Consider the following 27,442-nt stretch of genomic DNA (forward strand, 5'->3'; position numbering starts at 1 on the left):
GGTGCCAATATAGACCTTATACGGAGAGTTGGGTAAACTGAAGAGCTAAACTGGGCACCTGCAAGATGCATTTGAGTGTGTGGTATCTACGATGTCTTGGATGATACATCATCATCAAAACATCCTGGATAACTTAAGTAGTCTCGTTATGGAGCTTAAGAAACGTTAATGAAAATATGGAAATCAGCATATGTCAGCTGTTTCCGAACCTTCGCGAAGACGAATATCAGAATTTGATTAACTACCATAATAACCAATTAAGTGAATGGTGTTTAGGCAATGGTATATAGACATAAATGGTGAGTCTCTTTCAAGCTAGCTACTGGAGAAACACGAAATGTTGTTTTCACCAGACCAATGAAAACCCCAGGAATTTTCTTAAATAGGTGTTGTGCAATTAGACTACTCGAGTCTCTTAGCAAGAAATGCCAGCATTTTAAGCTCTGTGATAATTGGAAGGGACGTTTTGTAAAAGAATCAACATTAACGTTGGATAGAGATCAAAATCAGAACGTCATGCTATTCATCAGCAAGGCACGCCCATCGTATCATGAATGTACGTAGGAATCAATTACTGGACAACGATGGAAACTTCAGGCAGACCACAATTCGGGATCGTACTAACTACAGGAAGATCAGCGTGGAGGAATGGAACATTCAAGAAGTATCGTAAAGATGATGGCAAAAATTTCGTGCAAAATCAACGTTATCAGTCCAGCCCTGGATGTTATAACTGTGGTGAATATAATCACAATCAAAGATCATGTTATTACGACCACAGAATTAGATGCAGTAGCTGCCATGGTTTAGGCCATAAAAGTCGATTATGCCCTCGCTATGATCCACAGGATAACGACCAGGAAGATGGCACTGCAGAAGGGTACAGTGAAGATGCCCTATCGCAGAGAGGGATGTGGGAAACCTGCTAACTATAGAACAAATAAAAGCTCAGTCCTTATTATCGAACTTTGGTGAACTGGAATTGTTAATAAAAGAAAGAAAAATAGACATTTTATGTATAAGTGAAACATGGCTATATGCGGGTATCCGAGGACAATTTGTAAAACATTTCAAATTTTAATATCTATCGTTGCACCAGGAAGAGGAGGAGGAACTTGTATCTATGTTCGAGATGATTTTAAAAGATAATAGAATGACCCTGAAATGTTGATAGAGGAGTAGGAGTGGAGGGTGTCTGATAACTGTACAACATAAAAAGCTCCCTAATCATTCATTTTCGGGTGTGTTCACCGCCATCCCCAAGCTATTAGTCTCCACTCTTTCCGACTACATTAAGGCTGTTTTTAAAGTGTTTTCCTACGTGGAAAGCCAATTTTTATACTAGGGGATGTTAATGATGATTTATTATCTGCTAATGGTAAACTAGGTAAAATTGTGCGCTAATTGAACCTACACCAGGCAATTAATAAACCTACAAGAATGACAAGCACAAGCTCATCACTGCTAGATGTTGTCATCACAAACAGACCAGAAATGATTTCCCAAGCTGAAGTAGTTCCTTGTCCTGTCGCTGACCATGAGTTGGTAACACTACAATAGATATTTCAAAACCAAAAAGGCAGCCTGTAACTAGAACATTTCATAGTTTAAGTCACTATAATCAGAATACGTTCTGTGATGGAGCCTCTTAAATAGAACCTCTAACCTTAATAGAATTTTAAATAGAGACAATGTAAATATTCAAGTTTCTATATTTACTAGTGTTTTTGTTGAGAGTTTCAATGAGTGTGCCCCTTGTGTAACGAAAGTCATTACCCGGCCCCCGGCCCCTTGGATAAGCCATGACCTTAAAATACAAATGAAAGCAAGAGACGAATTGCATGAAAGAGTCAAAAGGGGTACATTAAACTTAGAATTAAGAAATACTTATAAAAACCACAAAAAACGAGTTAATGAACTTATTAAAACAAAGAAGGGAGAGCATTTTAAAGATAAGTTTAAAAACTGTCGTGGTAATTTGTCTACTAAATGGGAAATTTTTCATGAAATGATCCCTGCCACAAATAGTAACGTAAGCATCCATGATTATAAAGATAAGAAAGATAAAGCAGAAGAATTTAACGAATATTTTGCAAATGTAGGTCGACTGGCCTTCGAAAATTCTCAACAGATCCTCAATGCAAATAATAATCTGCCCACTATAGATGCTATTATACCTCAAGGTATCGCATATAACCTTTTCAGACCGCAACCCATTGACGTAGATACAGTTGCCTTGGTTGCGAAGGATTTGAATGACTCAAAGGCGTTTGGATCTGATGGTATCTCTCTCCGTTTCATACGAGATGCCTTACCCGTGATAAAAGTTTTTGCCTAACCGTTATAGTAAACACCTCCATTGTCACTGGTCTCTACCCCACCGACTGGAAACTATGGCATGTAATACCATTTTTCAAGAACGGTGACCCAGATGCAGTCGAAAATTATCGGCCTATATCACTTATACCAGTCTTATCTAAGATATTAGAAAAAATAGTTGCAGTTCAGCTCGTGCAATATCTTGAAGAAAATAACTTATTATCACAAACATGGTTTTAGACCACATCTATCCACATCATGAAGCTCACAGGGAAAATTTACAGTAATATAGACGAAAAAAGAACTCTCTTCTCATATTGTTAGATCTCTCTAAAGCATTTGATAGCGTTAGCCATGATATCCTTCTTAGTAAATGTATAAAACTAAAAATCGACCCGTTTTGGTTTAAAAGTTATTTGGAAAATCGGTATCAGTCAGTAAGAATAGACGATGTAATATCTTCCTCTAAGCCAGTGCAATTTGGGGTTCCACAAGGATCAATATTAGGACCAATTCTTTTCTTAATCTATATCAGTGATATGTCTACTTCATTACAGGATTGTCTCTCAATACAGTTTGCAGATGACAGTCAAATCTAATCACCGGAACCATAGAAGAATTACAAATGTTAATTTCAAGAGCGGAAAGTATCTTAGAAAATGCTAAATATTATTTCCAAACTAAGGGATGAAATGTAAACGAATAAAAAACTCAGTATATTTTCCTTGGCTCAAGACAATACGTTTCTCAAATTCCTGATAATATAGTTATAAATTTCAATGGCCATGCTATTACGAAAAGTGACCATGTAAAAAACCTCGGAGTTTACTTTGATCAGTACATGTGTTTTGATTCTCATATAAATGAAGTTAGTAGGAAAGTGAATGGAACTCTAATTTATATAAACAGAATAAAAGACAGATTTGATCATGAAATGCGCAAAATGGTTGTTCAGTCTCTTGCGTTAAGCATAGTAAACCACTGTTTGAAGGTATGGGCCACTACGTCTAAACAACAACAACATCGAATGCAAAAACTCCAAAACTTGCGGCAAAAGTGACTGATGGGAAGGCAAAGAAATACGATCATGTATCCCCAATTTTAAAGAAATTAGAATGGCTAAATATAGAACAAAGAATACAGTATGACTTATGTCTGTTAATTTATAAGATATTGCATAATTTATTACCAACATGGATTTTTCCTCTGACATTAGTTGGATTTAGAAGTGACAGGACAACAAGAAATAACAACGACCTTTACGTACCAAGGACAAATACCGAGCTGGGTAAAAGATCGTTCACTGTACAGGGTCCTTTAGCATCGAATAAGCTTCTGTCACTCTTATATGAACAATGAACTTCTTCGTGCTTTTACATTACAGAATAAAGAGTAAGTTTTACAGTACAAATTACTGATGATCAATCAAGTCATAACTTGATCTGATACAAGCAGGCGCACACAAATATATACTACTCATTGATTATATATATATATATATATATATATATATATATATATATATATATATATATTTATATATATATTATGACGAACTGTTATTCTCCCCCATTGTATATATTGTACTACATATTCTATTTGAAGACTTTTGTACTTTTACTCTTCGAGTATTTCCATCTCTTGCCTCAAAGACATCTCTTGATCGCCCAGCCTACTTCCACTCACTCAGTCAGTGCTCCTTTCCATTTCAAACTTCTCTTTGGAGACCTTCGCTATTCTGGTGAAGCGGGCGTACCACACGTCCAACTACGATTGTAACAGTTGTGTTTTTATCTCACTTTCTATTTAGTTCCATGATTATATTGTGAAATATTTATTTCGATAAGTTCATATTAGTGTGGTGATATTTAATTTGAGTTACGTTGGATTATTAGCGTTGTATGATAGTTATAAATACATTAACAGTGTTTCCTTTATCACCATATGAGTCAAGGTTCTGTGAAAAGATGCAAAGTTAAGGTCTATAAAATCTCTTATTAACTGAACTATTCCAAAAGTTTTTTTTTTTTTTTTTTTTATCTTCTTTTCTTTCCTTTGCCCTCTCGGGGAAAACCACCGGATAGAGATACCCTAGAGATACATCAGTTTATAACATCCAGAATAAAATCAATATAAATTTCCTTCATAGAGCTGACAATATATGTAGTATATAAATGAAGGGTAGACTAGTGTCATGAGCAAGCTGGTATCCTATTCTAGCCCGGGCCAGAAGAAAACATTAACAGGAATGGAAGGAAGAAGTTAAATGTTCTAAGTCAGGAAAAGCAGAAGCAGAAAGAGAATTCTAAAGTCTGGCAGTAGAAGGAATAGATTTTGAGGTCTAATCTTACCACTGAAGAGGATGACTCACTCACCTCCCGTGCAGCAGGAGCAGCTGCTGCTGCCTCCAAGGCAGCCATTGGGGTCGAGAACACCTGTGCAGTTGTTGCCTGATTCAGAAGGAGCAATGCACAACCCGCCAGCATCTCCGCAGGAGAGGAATGAATGTGCCACAAGTAGAAGTATCTGAAAACACAAGAAAATGAACTCTTATGATTAGTAGTAGAGTCATTCATAGGATGAAGAACCCTACTGCTGTGGAACAATTAAGCCCTCCAAAGGGGGCTGTTGACTTGGAGTTCATTGGGAAGAAGTAAGAGGAGGGCGATGGAAATAGAGAAAGAAGAGTTCTTACTTATTAAAAAAAGAATAGATATCAGATAATGGAAACTAAAGGAATTCAAATTATATGAATATATGTAAATTTCTATATATACATCAATACATGTGAATGGCTTTTACTGTAACCCAACAGTATCATATGAAGATATAAGGCCAATGAGAACATTATTTCTACATTGCAACCATATAATATTTCGGACACTACTGCTTCTGCCTGTGTCCCTGTTCACTTGTAAAACATTTTTCCAGTGAATGTCGTAAATATATGGTTGGAACATATAAAAAGTGTTTTTATAGGCCTTTATCCTCATACACACACACACACACTCACATACACATACATACACACATATCGTGTGATTGTGTTTGCGTCTGTGTCGAGCAAAAGATTCTCAGCGTTTATGAATGCAGCAAGGTGGAGTTATGATCGTGACATCCAGCAGTTTAGACTGCTTCCAGCATCCCCCTCAGTGGAGGATCCAGGATTTAGGAAAGCGGGGGCGGGGGGCGGGAACTGTTATGCATTATGAAACCGACCCGTTAATGTAGGGATAATAGTGGGAAAGAAGAAGATAGAAAAAGAAACATATTTTTGGATCAGCGAGGTTATTAATCAGTGATCTTGGTCTTTTTAAGAAAATGAGTGAATCAGAAAGGCCAATTGCTCAAACCAGTAAGGAGTAGCACCGTCAATGCACCTCATGCGGTACACTGCAGGTAGTACGCGAAAGTTCTTTGCAGTGTCCCTTCCTTAGGCCCTTAGCTGCTGGAATCCTTTTCATTCTTTTTTACTGTACCTCCATTCATAGTCTCTTTCCTTCTGCTGACTTTCCTTGACCCTCTTTTCCTAACAACTGGTTCATAGTTCAGCTTTCTCTTCTTCTTCACCTGCAAAAGGTTTTCCTCCTCCTCCTCCTCCTCCTCCTCCTCCTCCTCCTCCTCCTCCTCCCCTCCTCCTCCCCCTCCTCCTCCTCCTGTCTCACCTTTCAAGCCTTCCTACTCTCAATTCCCTTTCACCAATGAATGACCTTGTAGGTCCCAGTGTTTTACCTTTGGCCGAGATTCTATATTCCATTCCTTATCTTACATAAAAAATCTGAACAAACTTTCATCAGCAACAAAAGATTTACTTATTCAGAAAATAATTTTCCTGCTGGAATCTGGATCCATTAGGGGCGATTTCAATTCTAAATTTAATTGTGTTTCCGAACAATAGCTGACATCGTGTGATAGGCTGAACACACACCTCGCATTCAATCAATCAATATAAATAAAAGAAATTTCTTGACACCTCAACCTTGTTGAACTAAACTGTATTCAACCTATGGCACAAAGATAATATATCAGTCAAGTCAATGGAGAGCAATTCGGAATGAAGAAGCTCACCATTGTACAATAGATCATCGACAGGCAGCGCCCTAAAGGTGTCCTCCCTTCCAGAGGTCCTTCATTCCTCCTCACACCGTTGGGGGACTGTGGAGGAACAGTCTGCCTCCCTCCTGAAGGTGTTGTGCAAATGTCGCTTCAAAAGTTCAAGCGAAGATGCGGTGCATTACTACTCTAATACTAATCTCCTTGCATTTAAATAAATTTTTTTCTATTTATTGATCTACTGATTTCTTTTTAATAAGCCAGATTTATTCTTTCTGTATATCCTGCTACCTTATGTTACTTTTTTCAAATGAACTCTAATATTCTTATAAAGATTGAATCTCAAGGCAATGGGCCCTGTGGTGAGCCTGTTCCATATGAATAGGGTTCTTCTTCATCTTCTGAATAATAATAATAATAATAATAATAATAATAATAATAATAATAATAATAATAATAATAATAATAATAATAATAATAATAATAACAGAAACGAATAACTTGGCATATGCAGGAGGAAGATTAGTAGCAGAACTGATGGGGATACGAACACCAACACCACCAGCACAACCAACCCAACAGAAACCAAAACAGCAACCTCCTTGGAAAAGGCGCCTGGAAAAGCAAATCATGTTGATGAGATCTGACTTGAGTAAACTGAAAGAGATGGCAGAAAAAAGGCTAAGAAGCAAGAAAACAAGGGAGGAACTCAACTAGAAATACAAAGTACAAGAGAGGGGACTAAACAACACAATAGAAGATGTAAAACAGAGCCTTAAGGCCAAAGCACATAAGATCCAACGGTACATGAACAGGAATAAGGGATACCAACAGAACAAACTATTCGGAACTAACCAGAAAAGACTATACAGCCAACTAAGAGGGGAAGACAACCACCAAGAAATTCCTGAAGCCGAACCAAGTAAGAGACTCTGGGAAAACATATGGAGCAATACGGTATCACACAACAAACATGCAACATGGCTCCAGGAAGTCAAGGAAGAAGAAACAGGGAGAATAAAGCAAAGATTCACAGAGATCACGACAGACACAGTCAGACACCAACTAAAGAAAATGCCAAACTGGAAAGCCCCAGGTCCCGACGAAGTCCATGGATACTGGCTCAAAAACTTCAAGGCCCTACAACCACGAATAGCAGAACAAATCCAGCATTGTATCTCAAATCACCATGCACCCAAATGGATGACCACAAGAAGGACATCCCTAGTACAAAAAGACAAGAGTAAGGGAAATATAGCCAGTAACTACAGGCCTATCACCTGCCTACCAATAATGTGGAAGTTACTAACAGGTATCATCAGTGAAAGGCTATACAACTACCTAGAGGAGACAAACACCATCCCCCACCAACAGAAAGGCTGCAGAAGGAAGTATAGGGGCACAAAAGACCAGCTCCTGATAGACAAAATGGTAATGAAGAACAGTAGGAGAAGGAAAACCAACCTAAGCATGACATGGATAGACTATAAGAAAGCCTCCGACATGATACCACACACATGGCTAATAGAATGCCTGAAAATATATGGGGCAGAGGAAAACACCATCAGCTTCCTCAAAAATACAATGTGCAACTGGAATACAATACTTACAAGCTCTGGAATAAGACTAGCAGAGGTTAATATCAGGAGAGGGATCTTCCAGGGAGACCTCACTGTCCCCCGACTACTCTTCGTAGTAGCCATGATTCCCATGGCAAAAGTACTACAGAAGACGGATTCCGGGTACCAAACTTAAGAAAAGAGGCAACAGAATTAACCATCTGATGTTCATGGACGACATCAAGCTGTATGGTAAGAGCATCAAGGAAATAGATACCCTAATCCAGACTGTAAGGATTGTATCTGGGGACATCAGGATGGAGTTTGGAATAGAAAAATGCGCCTTACTCAACATACAAAGGGCAAAGTAACGAGAACTGAAGGGATAAAGCTACCAGATGGGAGCAACATCAAACACATAGATGAGACTGGATACAAATCCTGGGAAAATAATGGAAGGAGGGGATATAAAACACCAAGAGATGAAGGACACGATCAGGGGAAAGGAATATATGCAGAGACTCAAGGCGATACTCAAGTCAAAACTCAACGCCGGAAATATGATAAAAAGCCATAAACACATGGGCAGTGCCAGTAAATCCATACAGCGCAGGAATAGTGGAATGGACGAAGGCAGCAACTTCGCAGCATAGACCAGAAAACCAGGAAACATATGACAATACACAAAGCACTACACCCAAGAGCAAATACGGACAGACTATACATAACACGAAAGGAAGGAGGGAGAGGACTACTAAGCATAGAGGACTGCGTCAACATCAAGAACATAGCACTGGGGCTAATCCTTGAAAAACCAGTGAAGACGAGTGGCTAAAGAGTGCATGGGAAGAAGGGACTAATAAAATAGACGAACGACCCAGAATATACAGAGACCAGGAGAATGACAACAGAACAGAGGACTGGCACAACAAACCAATGCACAGACAATACATGAGACAGACTAAAGAACTAGCCAGCGATGACACGTGGCAATGGCTACAGAGGGAGAGCTAAAGAAGGAACTGAAGGAATGATAACAGTGGCACAAGATCAGGCCCTAAGAACCAGATATGTTCAAAGAACGATAGACGGAAATAACATCTCTCCCCATATGTAGGAAGTGCAATACAAAAAGAAAAAATGAAACCAAAAACCACATAGCAAGCGAATGTTCGGCACTTGCACAGAACCAGTACAAAAAGAGGCATGATTCAGTGGCAAAAGCCCTCCACTGGAGCCTGTGCAAGAAACATCAGCTACCTTGCAGTAATAAGTGGTACGAACACCAACCTGAAGGAGCGATAGAAAACGATCAGGCAAAGATCCTCTGGGACTATGGTATCAGAACAGATAGGGTGATACATGCAAATAGACCAGACGTGACGTTGATTGACAAAACCAAGAAGAAAGTATCGTTCATTGATGTCGCAATACCATGGACAACCAGAGTTGAAGAGAAAGAGAGGGAAAAAATGGATAAGTATCAAGACCTGAAAATAGAAATAAGAAGGATATGGGATATGCCAGTGGAAATTGCACCCATAATCATAGGAACTCTAGGCACGATCGCAAGATCCCTGAAAAGGAATCTAGAAAAACTAGAGGCAGAAGTAGCTCCAGGACTCATGCAGAAGAGTGTGATCCTAGAAACGACGCACATAGTAAGAAAAGTGATGGACTCCTAAGGAGGCAGGATGCAACCCGAAACCCCACACTATAAATACCACCCAGTCGAATTGGAGGACTGTGATAGACCAAAAATAAAAAAATAGATAAAAAAATAATAATAATAATAATAATTTTTCTTCAACTTTGCAACATTATTCAAGCAATATGGCTGAAAAATACAGTTGAGTCAGAGATACAGTAACATAATAATAATAATATCTGCCACTGTAATTCCTTAACATATTGTTTTAAAAATGTGCTCTACTCCTAGCGAACGAAAGAACTACTCTCCTTAATATAATAATCTATATATTAATACCGTAGTACCTTTAACGTACATGTGTCACGGTTTCCAGATTATAACGTTTGCAATAACTATCTGTTTTCTGTTGTGTAAAAATTCTTTTAACCATCTTCCTACTTTGTCCACTATATTATGTTTTTTAATTTTCTTCGCTAGTATATTATGATCTACCTTGACAAAAGATTTTGCAAAGTCTAGATAAGCCACATCTGTTTCCTTTCCGTTTTTCTTATTTTTGTATATGTTTTCACGGTGGACTAAGAGTTGGGTTTGTGTACTTTTTCCAGGTACAAAACCATGTTGTCTTATATTAAACAAATTATTTTTTATTAAATAATTCATAATATTCCTCTTCATTACCCTTTCATACACTTTCATAATATGCGATGTTAAACTCACAGGCCTATAATTATTTGCCTCTAGTCTTGATCCACTTTTGAAGGTTGGGGTAATATATGCTAATTTGTGTTCATCATAAATCTTGCCTGTATCTACACTTTGTCTTAATAATACTGCAAGGGGCTTTACAATAGAATGAGCTACTTTCTTTAACAAAATAGCAGGGATACCATCAGGCCCAGCAGCAGCTCCATTTTTAATTTCATTAATAGCCTTCACAATATCGGCTTCATTAATATCTATGTCTGATAAATATTCACTATTTTCATCTCTTATTTCTGTATCATTATCTTCATTATCAATTCTAGGGGTAAATTCTCTCTTATATCTTTCTGTCAATGTGTTGCATATTTCCTTTTTTTTCATTCGTTGTTTTCCCTGCCATTCTTAGAGGGCCTATTTCTATTCTTCTTTTATTCATCGTTTTTCATACGAGTACAATAGTTTAGGAGTTTGCTTGATATTTACTAGGGTTTTTTCTTCCACATCCCGTTTTTCATTTTCTTTTGATTGTATAATCTTTTGTTCCGCAAGTACTATCTTACCATTTAGTTCCATCCTTTTCCATGCATTTTTTCTTTTGCAAGACTTTTTTTCCACTTTCTGATTTTCTGGAACAAGATCCTTCTGTCTCTTGGTGTATGCATGACTTTGGTGTTTACGTTTCTTTTCTTTGATATATATTTATCCACTATTTTCTCTAATATTTTATATAATATCTCTGTATTTACCTGTATATCATCACTTACATTAACATTTTTTATGATTTTATTACTTATTTCATGATTAGTTTTATCATATATTTTATATATAAGTAATTGAAATAATTTTTTTTGTCTTTCACAGGTACGTATTGAAACTTTTCTGAGAGGGATATCTGCTATGCCCCAGCTGGTAATGTACAAAGTGTAAAATGTATAACGAGAGAGAGAGAGAGAGAGACGACACGGAAAATGGAATGAGGAGGAAGATTTGTTTTTCCGTTCCTTTCGAAGCGATTGAGTTTTATGACAGCTGGATAAATCCTCCAATATTTTGGGGGACTTAACAAGTTGTCTATGGACTCCACTAATATTCCCCCCACCCCTCCCTACCCTTCCTCCACGTCGTCCTTTCGTCATAGTCTTCGAATGCCTTTTTTTTTTTGGTCGCTTCGGAATTGACAGGGGCGTTCCACATTCACTCGAAACGCCACCACACAAATTATTATTATTATTATTTTTTTTTTTTTCTTTTTCTTTCTTTTTGCTCTATCACAGTCCTCCAATTCGACTGGGGGTATTTATAGTGTGGGGTTCCGGGTTGCATCCTGCCTCCTTAGGTCCATCATCTTCTTACTATGTGTGCCGTTTCTAGGATAACACTCTTCTGCATGAGTCCTGGAGCTACTTCAGCCTCTAGTTTTTCTAGGTTCCTTTTCAGGGATCTTGGGATCGTGCCTAGTGCTCCTATGATTATGGGTACAATTTCCACTGGCATATCCCATATCCTTCTTATTTCTATTTTCAGATCTTGATACTTATCCAATTTTTCCCTCTCTTTCTCTTCAACTCTGGTGTCCCATGGTATTGCGACATCAATGAGTGATACTTTCTTCTTGACTTTGTCAATCAACGTCACGTCTGGTCGTTTGCACGTATCACCCTATCCGTTCTGATACCATAGTCCCAGAGGGATCTTTGCCTGATCGTTTTCTATCACTCCACTTCAGGTTGGTGCTCCGTACCACTTATTACTGCAAGGTAGCTGATGTTTCTTGCACAGGCTCCAGTGGAGGGCTTTTGCCACTGAATCATGCCCCAATCTTTTTGTACTGGTTCTGTGCAAGTGCCGGGCATTCGCTTGCTATGTGGTTTATGGTTTCATTTTTCGTATTACACTTCCTACATATGGGAGAGATGTTATTTCCGTCTATCGTACTTTGAACATATCTGGTTCTTAGGGCCTGATCTTGTGCCGCTGTTATCATTCCTTCAGTTTCCTTCTTTAGCTCTCCCCTCTGTAGCCATTGCCAATTGTCATCGCTGGCTAGTTCTTTAGTCTGTCTCATGTATTGTCCGTGCATTGGTTTGTTGTGCCAGTCCTCTGTTCTTTCTGTCTTTCTCCTGTCTCTGTATATTTCTGGGTCTTCGTCTGCTTTTATTAGTCCTTCTTCCCATGCACTCTTTAGCCACTCGTCTTCACTGGTTTTCAGATATTGCCCCAGTGCTCTGTTTTCGATGTTTGACGCAGTCCTCTATACTTAGTAGTCCTCTCCCTCCTTCCTTTCGTGTTATGTATAGTCTGTCCGTATTTGCTCTTGGGTGTAGTGCTTGTGTATTGTCATATTTCGTTTCCTGGTTTTCTGATCTATGCTGCGGAGTTCTGCCTTCGTCCAGTCCACTATTCCTGCGCTGTATCTGATTTACTGGCACTGCCCATGTGTTTATGGCTTTTGTCATATTTCCGGCGTTGGATTTTGACTTGAGTATCGCCTTGAGTCTCTGCATATATTCTTTCCTGATCGTGTCCTTCATCTCTTGGTGTTTTATATCTCCTCCTTCCATTATTCCAGGTATTTGTATCCTGTCTCATCTGTGTGTTTGATGTTGCTCCCATCTGGTAGCTTTATCCCTTCAGTTCTCGTTACTTTGCCCTTTTGTATGTTGACTAAGGCGCAATTTTTTCTATTCCAAACTCCATCCTGATGTCCCCAGATACAATCCTTACAGTCTGGATTAGGGTATCTATTTCCTTGATGCTCTTACCATACAGCTTGATGTCGTCCATGAACATCAGATGGTTGATTCTGTTGCCTCTTTTCTTGAGTGGTACCCGGCATCCATCTTCTGTAGTACTTTTGTCATGGGAATCATGGCTACTACGAAGAGTAGTGGGGACAGTGAGTCTCCCTGGAAAGATCCCTCTCCTGATATTAACCTCTGCTAGTCTTATTCCAGAGCTTGTAAGTATTGTATTCCAGTTGCGATTGTATTTTTGAGGAAGCTGATGGTATTTTCCTCTGCCCCATATATTTTACAGGCATTCTATTAGCCATGTGTGTGGTATCATGTTGAAGGCTTTCTTATAGTCTATCCATGCCATGCTTAGGTTGGTTTTTCTTCTCCTACTGTTCTTCATTACCATTTTGTCTATCAGGAGCTGGTCTTTTGTGCCCCTACACTTCCTTCTGCAGCCTTTCTGTTGGTGGGGGATGGTGTTTGTCTCCTCTAGGTAGTTGTATAGCCTTTCACTGATGATACCTGTTAGTAACTTCCACATTATTGTAGGCAGGTGATAGGCCTGTAGTTACTGGCTATATTTCCCTTACTCTTGTCTTTTTGTGCTAAGGATGTTCTTCCTGTGGTCATCCATTAGGGTGCATGGTGATTTGAGATACAATGCTGGAGTTGTTCTGCTATTCGTGGGTGTAGGGTTGGGCCTTGAAGTTTTTTGAGCCAGTATCCATGGACTCGTCGGGACCTGGGGCTTTCCAGTTTGGCATTTTCTTTAGTTGGTGTCTGACTGTGTCTGTCGTGATCTCTGTGAATCTTTGTTTTATTCTCCCTGTTTCTTCTTCCTTGACTTCCTGGAGCCATGTTGCATGTGTTGTGTGATACCGGATTGCTCATATGTTTTCCCAGAGTCTCTTACTTGGTTCGGCTTCAGAATTTCTGGGGTGGTTGTCTTCCCCTCTTAGTTGGCTGAATAGTCTTTTCTGGTTGGTTCCGAATAGTTTGTTCTGTTGGTATCCCTTATTCCTGTTCATGTACCGTTGGATCTTATGTGCTTTGGCCTTAAGCCTCTGTTTTACATCTTCTATTGTGTTGTTTAGTCCCCTCTCTTGTACTTTGTATTTCTCGTTGAGTTCCTCCCTTGTTTTCTTGCTTCTTAGCCTTTTTTATTTTCTGCCATCTCTTTCAGTTTACTCAAGTCAGATCTCATCAACATGATTGCTTTCCAGGCGCCTTTTCCAAGGTGGTTGCTTTGTTGGGTTTCTGTTTGTTGGTTGTGCTGGTGGTGTTGGTGTTTCGAATTCCCATCAGTTCTGCTACTAATCTTGCTCCTGCATATGTCAAGTTATTTGTTTCTGTGATACTGGTGGTCTGTATTATGGTCTGTATTATTATTATTATTATTATTATTATTATTATTATTATTATTATTATTAGTATTATTATTATTATTATTATTTTGGTGAGAAGCCCTCTTTTAGGCAAATACTGTTAAAAAGGATGGCAGAATTAAGCGAGTTGATTTTATATATTGTTTTTTCTATTTTCCTTACAATTCGTTTCTCAGGCTCAGCGATGTTTCTGAGTAACTGGCCAATATTCATATTGGGAATTTTCAAAAATTGTAAATGCTGAAGGAATCTTTTATTAGAACAGGATATCAGGTCCAGGTCAAGCAGGGGTCGTCGTCAGTGCCGGTATTATTCCGTAATTTACGGAATATACCGGCACTGACGACGACCCCTGCTTGACCTGGACCTGATATCCTGTTCTAATAAAAGATTCCTTCAGCATTTACAATTTTTGAAAATTCCCAATATGAATATTGGCCAGTTACTCAGAAACATCGCTGAGCCTGAGAAGCGAATTGTAAGGAAAATATTATTATTATTATTATTGTTGTTGTTGTAGTAATCAACAAAAGTGCACGCAATTTATTATTATTATTATTATTATTATTAGTAGTAGTAGTAGTAGCAGTAGTAGTATCATATTATTATTCTTGATGTTGTTGGTGTCTTAGTCAGCAAAGTGTCTTCACTTTATTAATATTATTAATTTTTTTTTTATTATTGTTGTTATAGATGATTGCACTTGATGTTGTCGTAAGCATGTATACATGCTTGACGTGTAAGACCATTGTGCATGTTGTGATAATTACTTGAAGAATGCGGTTTATCGATGATTATTTTGCATTGAAAATAAAATCTAGATAATCCTACCAAATTTTGTTCTGTTGATAAGAAAAAGAGTACTTGTGTTTTGTCACCATGGGGGAATGGGGCAGTGGGGGAGTTGTGCAGTCAGTGCACCTCATGCAGTGCACTGTAGGCATTACTGGCTTCCTTTTAGTTTCCTCAAACTCAGTATTCTGATCTGTGCATTTTGCTGCGGTCGCTCATTCCCTCCAGACGGCAGATTTCCTCTTTCTTTTTTTCTGATGTTTAGGTCATATTTCTCTAAGCAACTGACAATCCTCTTATTGCACCTATCGGTGAGTGCGTGGGCTGTATACTCTTGTACGCCCGAACTCTGGAATTTTCTTTCTGCTTTTGTTCTTTTCTGACTTACAATTTTTATTCTTCAAGGTTAGGGCTGATTTTCCCTCGTGGGAAACCGCTGCCCATCCCCCCACCCCCCCCCCCTTCTCCCTTTATATTTTGTATTTTGGGCTAGGGAAGGACATTTCAATGTCTGATCCATTTTCTTTCTCAGTAAACAAATAAACAAATAAATTAATCGATAGCTAAATAAGCGAATAAATAAATAAATAAATAAAAAAGATAGATAGGTAAATAAATAAATAGATAGATAGATAAAAAAAATAAATAAATAAATAAATAAATAAATAGATAACTAAATAAATAAATAATTAGATAAATAAACAGAAATGTGGGTGGTTCCATAGTCTAAAGGCGCTCCTTTCTTCATATTTGGAGACACAACCAAACTAAACATCATAAATATGAAGGGATTTGGATGAGTGAAGGAAGATGATAAAACCCTATGTCACTTTTTATTTAAAAATGATCCTAGTTTCTGGACATATGGTCACATATGCCTCATCTATCCAAAAATGCGTATGTTACTTACATTATACGTCCATCCTTAGCGTTTTACATTCACCATTCCCAGGCATTCACATTCACATTCATATTCACAATGACATCTGAATAAATGGAAAATGGAGGATACGGCAAGCATTTGCATTCTTACGCTGTGTCGTCTTACGATCATTTCTGTATTCCATTGATTCTCTCTCACAGGCGCAGTTTCGTTGCTCTCCGTGACTTCTATCGATGAAGTTAAGTATTTCTTAGTTTGACCAGACCACTGAGCTGATGAACAGCTCTCCCCTATAAAGGGCTGACCCGAAGGATTAGAGGTTTTGATGTGGCTAGGAACCAATTGGTTACCTAGCAACGGGACCTACAGTTTATTGTGGAATCTGAACCACATTATAACGAGAAATGAATGTCAATCACCAGAAATAAATCCCTCTGATTTCAGGTTGGCTGAGCCGAGAAAACCACTCGCCCAACGAGGAACTGACTTCTATCGAAGGCCGTCGGTGTTCTGCGGTGGTCTTTGAAAGGGTTTTTCTAGCTAAAGGAACGAAGGGAAAAGGAAGGAAGGAAGGAAGGAAGGAAGGAAGGAAGGATGGAAGGAAGGAAGGAAGGAAGGCTTAGATAACGATGATCGATGCACCTGTCTCCGGAAGGCTCCCTATTTTGTCTTTTGTTTTATTTTCCGCCGTCATCGTTGAGGGAAGGGGACATTTTCCCCTGATGAATTTTCTCACTCCTCGCCCAGCCTTGCTCAAGTCTGGCTCGAAATGTTAGCAGAAGTGGTTGAAGCTGTGTATAGTGATTTTGTTAATGTATAATTGGGTAGCTACTATTGGCAAGAATTGCTCGAGGATGCTCTCTGTATTTTGGGATGATTTTTTCTTCAGGCATAGTTTTGGGTTGCTACTGGGAGGAAAACTTGGTCGAGAAAGCTTCTTATGTAGCGATGTATTTTGCGATCATTTTTTTGAAATATGATATGAGGTAGGATCATTAATTTTATATTCTGAGGTATTATGTAATTTAGAATTTTTCTTTGGGATAGGTTGTGAACACTCTATATATATATATATATATATATAGATATATTATATATATATATATATATAGATATATATATATATATATATATATATATGATATATAGTATATATGTATATTATGTATGTATATATATGTGTATGTATATAGTAGTATAGTATATGATAGTATATAATAATATATATATATCCTATCTATATCCTATAGTATATATATATATATATATATATTATATATATATCTATATATCGAGTGTGTAAAAAATTATTATATATATATAGATATATATTATATATGTATATATGATATATGTCTGTGTAGTATCTGTGTAGTATGTATTCGTATTGTATATGTATGTATATGTATATTGTCATATCATTACTGTGATTCATATATATACATATATCGAGCTACAATGTCCTTTAATATCTAATTCACTCTACCTCGGAATTAATATATTTTTCATATATGATTAACCGAAGGGGAATTTTACTAGGCGATAATAGAATTGTCGGCGCCCAGGCGCGAACCTAGGACACCATACAAATCCAGGAACGTCAGTGAAGCTTTTACCACTCCACCACCACAAGTGGAGTGGGTAAAAGCTTCACTGGCATTCCTGGATTTGTATGGTGTCCTAGGTTTGTGCTGGGCGCCGACAATTCTATTATGCGCCTAATAAAATTCCTCTTCGGTTAAGCATATATGAAAATATATTAATTCAGAGGTAGGGTGAATTAGATTACTAAAGGACATTTGTAGCTCGATGTATATATATATACATATATACCACACACACATATATATATAATATATATATATATATATATATATATATATATATATATATCGAGCTACAAATGTCCTTTAATATCTAATTCACTCTACCTCGGAATTAATATATTTTCATAGATTAACCGAAGGGGAATTTTTACTAGGCGATAATAGAATTGTCGGCGCCCAGGCGCGAAACCTAGGACACCATACAAATCCAGGAACGTCAGTGAAGCTTTTACCCACTCCACCACCACAAGTGGAGTGGGTAAAAGCTTCACTGGCATTCCTGGATTTGTATGGTGTCCATAGGTTTGTGCTGGGCGCCGACAATTCTATTATCGCCTAATAAAATTCCTCTTCGGTTAAGCATATATGAAAATATATTAATTCAGAGGTAGGGTGAATTAGATACTAAAGGACATTTGTAGCTCGATGTATATATATATACATATATCACACACACACATATCCTATATATATATATATATATATATATATATATATATATATATATATATATATATATATATGTATATGTGTGTGTGTGTGTGTATGTATGTTTACAGTAGGTAGGATCATTAGTTTTATATTCTTTGATAGTGTCTTATTTAGAATTGCTTATTTTTTGTAGAGTTTTTTAAAACTGCATGCCAAATTCTTCTTTAGGCAAAGTTTGTGAACATCAAATATTTTATTTACAGACCTTATTAACCTTTGCAAAAAATTTGTCGCTATTTTAGAGAATTAGGTAAGTTTATAATGACTAAATCTAAAATTCTGTAGATGGGAGTCAAACCTTCTAAAACACCCAGTCTAAGATTATGCCAATTTTTCATGTGTTGAAGTCAGTATGACAGACCGACACGCCCACATGTCAGAGCTGACGAATTCAAAAAAGGAAATATATATGTTTTTGTATATCTATAATATATGTGTGTGTATGTGTGAGTGTGTATGTGTGTGTGAGTAAATATAAGTTGTTTAAGATTTTATAGAAAATTTATGTTTATTATATGCATACTAAAGTAATCCTTTAAACCCCTATGCCATACTAAACAAATTCTAAAAGGAACATGGGAGTTTAAAGCATTGCGCAACACATAGATGGGTCTGCTGGCTCTTTTACCTGTTTCAGTTCGTCCTCCTCATCCTTGATTTTTTATGGAAGGACGACGGCCTTTGCATTTCGCGATTCTTGGAGGAGAAAAACATGTCTACCTCGACCCGCCACAAAGCAGGAAAAGCAGTTCAAGCTCAGGTTCCAACTTAGAACCACTGGATAACATTTGAAGATAACTAGTGAACTCTACTCCCTCATAAGAGAATGCTTTGTATATTGAAGAAGCATCTACATCAACTATGTAACATATTCTTGCCGACCCACCTGTCTCTGCCTCTTCCGTCGTCGTCTTTGAAGCCTACGTCATCAACACTTCTATGGAGTTGATGGTTGAACCTTTCCTGCCCAGTAAGTTTCCTACGATTTGTGGCGTATGGTTACCACGCTTTCAGAACCTGTAAATTTTCTATGGATTCTTGTTTTGACATTACTATCCATAAAGGTGTATAATTTTTGGAACTTTGTTATTACCATTTGTGTAATTGCTCTTTTGATTTTAGGCAGTTGCTAATTGTTAAGGAGGGCAGTGGTTTATTGGTAGACACTGATTTAATTTCTGGTTCTTTCACGCAGCTGATTAGGTAATTTCAGTGCCAAGTTGGTTAATGATATACACAATTTTTTACATGCGGATAGTCTTTATTTTATTAAATATTGTTGGACTCTATAATGATAGTTTGTTGTTGTTGTTATTTCCAGAATCCATAGGTTTTCAAAAATTTCCATGAGTGAAGATCTTTCCACCACAAGCAGTAGTAATTTATGATTAGCGATTGGGAACAGGACTTCAGCCATCGGAGTTGTATCTATGCCATTTCGTAATCTTAACTTTCATACAAATAAATAATTTTAAAGAATGTGTTTTTATTTAACTGTGAAAGAAAACATTCAAGGTTACGAGCAACTCTTGTGTAAAGCTCTTGGTTTTTCAATAAAATTTTTGAAATGGGGATCACATGACTTGATTAATCCCCAACTCTGCCATTTTATCTCTGAAGTACCTACTGGTGAAATTAGAGCCGTTATCAATTTGGAAATCAATTTGGAAAAGTATGATGGAATCAGGTAAGTAAATAGAGTATGCAACATGAAATTGAAAATGTTTTTGTGCAAGTTACTTGGCATGTCAGCATTTTGGCGGTGAATAACAAATAATATACTGTTCTGAAATTATTATTCTCTCCAGTATTATGTAAACAGAATAACACATTACTTTAGTCATTTACATAACTAGTCTAGTCTTCTCAACACTTCAGACTGGTTAACCTAAAACAAAATATTAAACAGTTCACTGTATTTAGTGAGCTAATACAAATGCTGTTTCACATTCTTTGTAGAAGATAAAAACCAAAAACATATGATGAAAAATAATCAAATAAAACTGCACCTAAATTTCATTGAAGTTTAATGAAGATATCAATCCTTTCTATTTCCACTAAGAATAACATTTCGTGGAAATATTCAAGCTTACAACTACATATACAAGTGCATATATGCATAATGCTGAATAACAAGAGCAAGAAAACCATGTCAGCTAAAGAAAATACTAATTTTTATTTGGAAATCATACAAAAAATGCACCGGAACAAGAGAAGAGAAGGCAAAGGAAAATTTCTTAACTTAACACTGTGCAGTATTCAATGAGAAAAATTGTAAGAAAAAACTAAAAGTCATTTATTTAACCTTTGCATAAAGGTTACACAACCATTTTGCATCAAATTCACTCTGGCCAAAATACTTTGGCTCTGCCTTGACTTCTAATAAAGAATCGGCAAATGAAGAGCCTTCATCCTGATTTTCACTGAGACCCTCCAGATTCTCCTTCTCTTCTTTGAGTAACAGCAATGATGATGGTCATGAACTGGATCATAAAAATATAAATATGGTTTTTCTTTTTATCGCCCCTTAGGTTGCTGTTGCCTTTTTTTTCTAGAGATTTTGCAGACAAGTTCACAATAATCATCTCCACATCAAGTGCAACTTACTTTGGGGTACAAAACATTAACAAATCTGTCAGTGCAACTGAACATCCTCGCTGATAAGTGACTTCTGAAAAACAGTCTGGCATTCAGAACCAATGACTGTGATTTGCAGAATACAAGACAAAAGTACAACATGCAGTGTAAAAGAACAATATCTATCCTACATGAGTGCTCACATATGTTATGAATCTACAAGAGAAAAACTGTTTCAACATCTGAGTTAACACATTCATTCTAAGATGAACCTAATGGAAAAAAAAAAAAAAAAAAACTTCTTGGAAACTAAGTGCAGATACAGGATATGACTTCTTTCTAGCATGAGTTTTCACACACCTTTTGAGACACCTTCATTCAAAACAGACGCAGAAGTCAAGTTAAATAAAATCATGTAATAAAAACTACTTGGACTGAGATTAAGCAAACAGTTTCTGTCTAGTGTAAATTCTTGTCTTCAAGCAGAAGAGAAGTGGTGAGAGGCTGTCACCCTGGAATATTCCTCTTTGAATCTTTATGTCTGGAATTACTATCTGGCCCTCAGTGCTATTTTAGACAGAGAGTGGTCTTCCACTTATCTGTACTGCCAGGAAAGATCTTATTTCCTCATTTGTGATGATATAGTTCCAAATATTGAGTATCCAGGTGTGCCTTCTGGTAATCTATCCAACCCATATTAAGATTCCTTTGTCTTTTCTTACAATCTTCTAATATTGTTTTGTTTATTAGCAGTTGATCTTTAGTTTGTTTCTTGTGCATCTCTTTCGTTCTTTTTCCATATATTTGCCTTGATCTAGGTGTTCACAGATCTCATCTGCGATGACTCATGTGAGCCATTTGTAGGTTGTTGATAGGAAGCAGATGGCCCTATATTTGTTTGGGAGCTCAGCCTTGGAGCTTTTAAGGAGAAGGTGGTATTTCTTGTTGTGAGCCACTCTGGTGATTCTTCTTCTCCTCTTACTACTCTTGAGAGGGCTTGCGTATAAATGTGGTGTAGAGCTGTGATCTTTTTTAGACAGAACTTTGGGATCTTGTCTATTACTGTTATCTTGAAATTATTATATTCTTTTATTGTCTTTGTTAATTTTTTGATGGTAAACCTGATTGGTGGTATTTGCTGTTTCTAGCTGTTCTTCTGCCTAATGGTGTCAATCCATGAATTCTCTTGGTGTTGTGCTCGGGGTCTTCAAAACAGTGGCTTCCAAAATCTCTCTAGGTCTTCCTTGCTCGGTGGTGTTCGTACCTACACTGTTTCTTTCGTCATCTTTCTATACACAATCTTTGGATTGTCACCCAACTGCCTATTTAACTGTTTTACTTTTATCTTCTGTTGTTTGTTTCCTATTTGTGAAGCTAGGGCCTTTATATTTGCTTGGTGTTCTGCCAGTTTCCACAAATTTGTTCATCCCCTATTCTGTATTTTTTCTTTGTTTTCCTTATTTTCTTGAGATTTTGTGAGTGATTTTGATCTCTCATATAGTTGGTCATTTGAGAGATCTCTGCCCTTAACTGGTTTATTTTATCATGTTGTTTCTTTTTCCTCTCTGGTATGCAACCTCATATGACATGTAAGATTTGATTTATGGAAAAATGCTTTCCCACATTCATTGCACATTATGGCTTCTCTCCAGTATGCAATCTCATATGATGTGTAAGATCTGGTTTCTGGGAAAATGCTTTCCCACATTCTTTGCACATGAATGGCTTCTCTCCAGTGTGGATTCTCATATGATGTGTAAGATGATCTTTCCTTGGAAATGCTTTCCCACATATGTTGCACATGAATGGCTTCTCTCCAGTATGGATACTCATATGACTTGTAAGATGTGGTTTCTGGGAAAATGCTTTCCCACATTCATTGCACATATATGGCTTCTCTCCAGTATGCAATCTCATATGACTTGTAAGACCTGGTTTCTGGGAAAATGCTTTCCCACATTCTTTGCACATATATGGCGTCTCTCCTGTATGGATTCTCATATGACGTGTAAGATCTGATTTCTGGGAAAATGCTTTCCCACATATGTTGCACATGAATGGCTTCTCTCCTGTATGGATACTCATATGACTTGTAAGATGTGGTTTCTGAGAAAATGCTTTCCCACATACCTTGCACATGAATGACTTCTCTCCTGTATGGATTCTCATATGAACTATAAGATTATGTTTCAAGGAAAATGCTTTCCCACAGTCATTGCATATGAATTTATTGCTGGTAGGATTTGTGATATCACTTGTAAGATTAATTCTCTTGTAAAATGCTCTCTCACAGTCAGTTGATCTGAAAGGCTTCTCTCCATTGTGACTATTCCTTCTTTCTTGTTTTACTTCCTTTTTGCAAGTTTGTGGATGTTTTTCCTTCACTGTTGAATTCATTTCATATGAATAGTCATCATCTTCATTAGACTCATAGAATTCCTCTGGCTCTATTTTGATGTCCATCAATGGATCCAGAGACAAAAAGTCTCCATCACTGGTTCCACTAAAGGCAGCCAAGTTTCTGTTTTCTTGATTTATGGAAGGTAGTGATAATGCACCTTCAGTTTCACTTTTCAAAGGAAATTCTAAAGAATGTTCTGGATTCATTTTAGCCTTATGTCCTGTCCTGTTCTGTAATGACAATATGTTCAATTCACAACTCTTATCACAGAATTCTTTACAAATAATTATTCAATAAATCTGTTAAAAATGATATTCAATATCTTGAAGGACTATAACCAGATTTCACTGCTGATGTATGATCTAATATTCAAAAACAACTTTTTCTTTTACTTATTTTTTAAAATTTGTTTAAATACATGTACAATAATTCTGTTGTCTCAAACACTTTAAGAGTTGCTATTGGTATGTTCCAGTGTAGTTACGTTAGCAACATGCATTTGCCAAAATCCTTGCATGCTAATCTCAAAACTGTACGATAAGAAGGAAGGATTTTTTCTGAGGGGAGAATCTGAAATCAAAGAATGTAACACAGAGTTAGGAAACATAATGCCAGAACTGAAGCAGTAAATTAATAAATCAAATTCAATTCAGGTTCTCATAAAGGTCTCAGGCCGATTAACAAAGCGTGCATTTGATAGTTCTATCCAAACATGAATACAATCCTACCAAACGTTGTCCAGACACAGCATCAAAACATTCCTGAGGCAACAATGCAACAACAGATTAAAAGTTAATATTGACGCCCACCACCTCGCATCTTTAAACCTTCTTAGCTTGACATTACAATATAAATTACTTATGAACATATCTTATTAACAAATCAAAGGGCAAGAATAGAAAATGCAAGAGACCAGCATAAGAGTTTTGTGGGGTAACAGCAGGAAGGGTACAGTACACAGCAAATGCTTAATTATATGTGATCCAGCTATACATAACACCATATTATCCACAGATGCGGTAGATAATAATAAGAAAAAATAGTAAGGGTAAATTGAGTAGTAATTTGAAGAGAGATGAAAGTGTTCAAATTAGTTTCACTGATTGTTATTGTGGATACAATGCATGAGTAGCTATTATAACCAGCCACACTGATGACGGTCTTGGAAGGTATGTGCTGCCACATTTCTTCAAATATGACATTGTTTTCAGAGCTTTACGAACCAGAGCTTTTTATGAAGGAGTATCTTTCAATTCATGTTGGAAATGGGTTAATGGTGGTTAAGAAGAGTGAGTAGGGTAATGAACAAAGAGGGGTGGCTGTGATGGGAGATATTTGATATTATAGCATTTCATCAATTAGTGTATCTGCATATGCAAGGCTTGCAACTTGGCAATATATTCACATTTAACTCCAACCCTACCAAAAAAGAGTGAGGAAGGGAATTTCCCTCACTCATATGCCATCACCGAACACTTCTTGTTTTGGCCTGATGAACAAAGAGGGGTGGCTGTGATGGTAGATGATATAAGGTTTTGGTTTGCATACCTATGAAAATTTCATATTACAGCATTTCCTCGATTAGTGTATCTGCATATGCATGGCTTGCGACTTGGCAATATACTCACATTTAACTCCAGCCCTACCAAAATCTACATGAATTATACATATATAAATAAGTGAATACATTAAAGAGCCTTTTTGGTTTTCAATGCTGCAAAAGGGGAATTATTACAATTTTTTAAAGTACTTTGTATTTTTCCTAATATACAAACCTGAAGGTCTTTAAATATGGCTATAAGTGCAGTGCAAGCTGGGAAAACAGCTGTTTAACTTTAAATAAAGTGGTAAACTATCAATGGTAGGGTGGGAGTCCCGCCCACTCCTATCCTTATGCTTCACTTTAACCTTTTGGCTCAGGTAGTAGAAAGAGGGGTGGCTCGAGGTGGGCAATGTTTATAGATTGTTCTTAACAAATAGAATCCTATGGTCTTTACATATGGAGAATTACTTGTTGGTGGAAGGATTCTGAGTAAATCTCTGAAGAGACTGGTACCTCAATTCACCAGGGCCTCCTTCCTAGTCATGTAGAGCGAGAAGGAAGTATCCCGTGCATCTGACATGTTAAGCTTATGTGAGGTCAGCTCTCAGACTTCTGGGCCTTTCGAATTAATGGGCATGTAATGTATAGCTTCATTGATTCAAAAAGGTTTTGGAGGAACCTATAGTGTTTTGCTTTATTGTCAGTCCCTCTCTCCCTTTGCTAGAGAGAGGGGATGGACATTCATCTATTAATCTAGAGACTTCTAGATTATAGACAGGGCACAGTACTTAGTTATTTAGCTCACCTGCATCACACACCCATTTAGCATGTAACGGTTTTCCAACCTTCCCTCTGCCCTACAGGTGAGGAAGAGTATAAAAAGAGAAAGGGAGGAGGAGGCCAGTCACTCACTCACACTCTCTCTTTGTAACTCAGAACACCTGAGGCGAGATGCTACCTGTCCCTCTAGGGGAGCTGGGTGAGCTACACAACTTGTTAAGCAGACATCACAGGAAGGAAAAGGTGTCCATGGACCCATGGGCAACGTCCCGAAGGTAGAAGGATGTGAATGTGGTATTTCATGAACACACTCCCACCCTTAGTACTATTAGAACCGACAAGTTTTGCCAGAATGCGAGGGACAGACCATGCCCCCAACCCTCTAAGCTCTTACTCAGAAAGTACTCTTATCTGCCTTGTCAGAAGTAGAGTATGCTCCCTTGATTTTCTCACAACTCCAGAAAGAAGCCATTTTCTTGGACACCTCTTCCTTGGTCGAGCCAGTACTAACAAAGCGTCATCGACATTGAGGACGGAGATGTCAAAACCTCTTTAGATAGCACCACAACACTCTTGATCACTACCAGTAAAGTCTCTATGAAGGGGATCAAAAAGAACTTGAATCTGGTGTCAGGGACCGACGGATTCCGAGTCTTTGCTACGAATTCTGGGACAAACTAGAGCAGGGGTTCTCAAAGTGGTCGATATCGACCCCCAAGGGTCAATAGGACCGGGTCGATGAATAGTCAGGGGGTCAAAAGGGTCGATGAATAACTAACGGGTCAGTGAATTAAATTACATATACTCAAATATCTAAAGTTCTGAATATATTTTCTTACTAGGTGTTATATTTTTATCATACTGCATTTTAAGTACTAAACTAATAATTCTCAAATTGGATTTGACATTGGTTTTTTGTTTTTACGTTTTTTTTCTTTTCTTGAATTATTTAATGCTAGTCTAGGGGGTCGATAGAAAAATTAAAACTACATTGGGGTCGAGGAGTTAAGGAGTTTGAGAACCCCTGAACTAGAGCGTGACAGATCCTCATCCCTTCTAGTGTTCAACATCGAAGGAAAGTCCATGATGTTCACAAAATCTCTTTGCCAATGCCAGGGTAAGCAAGAACACAATCCTGAAGGTCAGATCCCTGTCTGACGACTCTCGTAAAGGCTAGGGTGCACAAGTCAGGCTCCATAAGGCAAGAGTCACATCCCACTCAGGGGGACTGAATTCCCAGGGAGGGCAAAACTGTTTGAAGCTTCTAACAGCATGGAGTATCTCCCAAGAAAGAAAAGAGAAATCGACACTCTTTAAGCAAAGGATTAATCCAAGGGCAACTCTGTAGCTCCTGACAGCTGTGACAGCGAAGAAAGACAAGAATGTATGTTACCTGCTGAAGAGGAGATCCTACCAGAGAGATATCCCATCAATGACACCAATCACAGAAGACGACCCATTTCCCCTAGTATACAGCCATTGAAGATTTACAAAGGTATCCAGAAATCTTGGTCATTGTGTGACGAGAAAAAACCTCTTGCTCACATGAGATGGTGGATAGTCTCCAGGCATGAAGTGACAGTTCTCTCACAGCCTGGCGATACATCTCTATGAGCGGCTGGTACAGCAGGTTGTGCCAAGGGGGAATCTCTCTTGGTACCCAGGAAAGTAGAGCTAGCAGGTCCAGATACCACTCGGCATGTGGCCACTTGGGAGCTAGCAGGGTCATCCTGAGATTAGG

At 37.6% G+C, this 27,442-nt stretch overlaps 1 long non-coding RNA gene and 1 pseudogene across 1 annotated transcript; one reads left to right on the forward strand and one right to left on the reverse strand.

Moving 5' to 3' along the window:
* LOC135204562 (zinc finger protein 271-like) overlaps positions 1 to 23,721 on the reverse strand; it is a 40,374-nt pseudogene extending 16,653 nt beyond the window's left edge.
* On the forward strand, positions 18,408 to 19,879 carry LOC135204756 (uncharacterized). The gene is made up of 2 exons (XR_010312333.1): positions 18,408 to 19,370; positions 19,722 to 19,879. It is a non-coding gene; the product is annotated as an uncharacterized LOC135204756 (long non-coding RNA).
* Positions 23,722 to 27,442: the final 3,721 nt, after the last annotated feature.

Source organism: Macrobrachium nipponense, chromosome 47, assembly GCF_015104395.2.
Source record: "Macrobrachium nipponense isolate FS-2020 chromosome 47, ASM1510439v2, whole genome shotgun sequence".
In the NCBI taxonomy this organism is placed as follows: Eukaryota; Metazoa; Arthropoda; class Malacostraca; order Decapoda; family Palaemonidae; genus Macrobrachium; species Macrobrachium nipponense.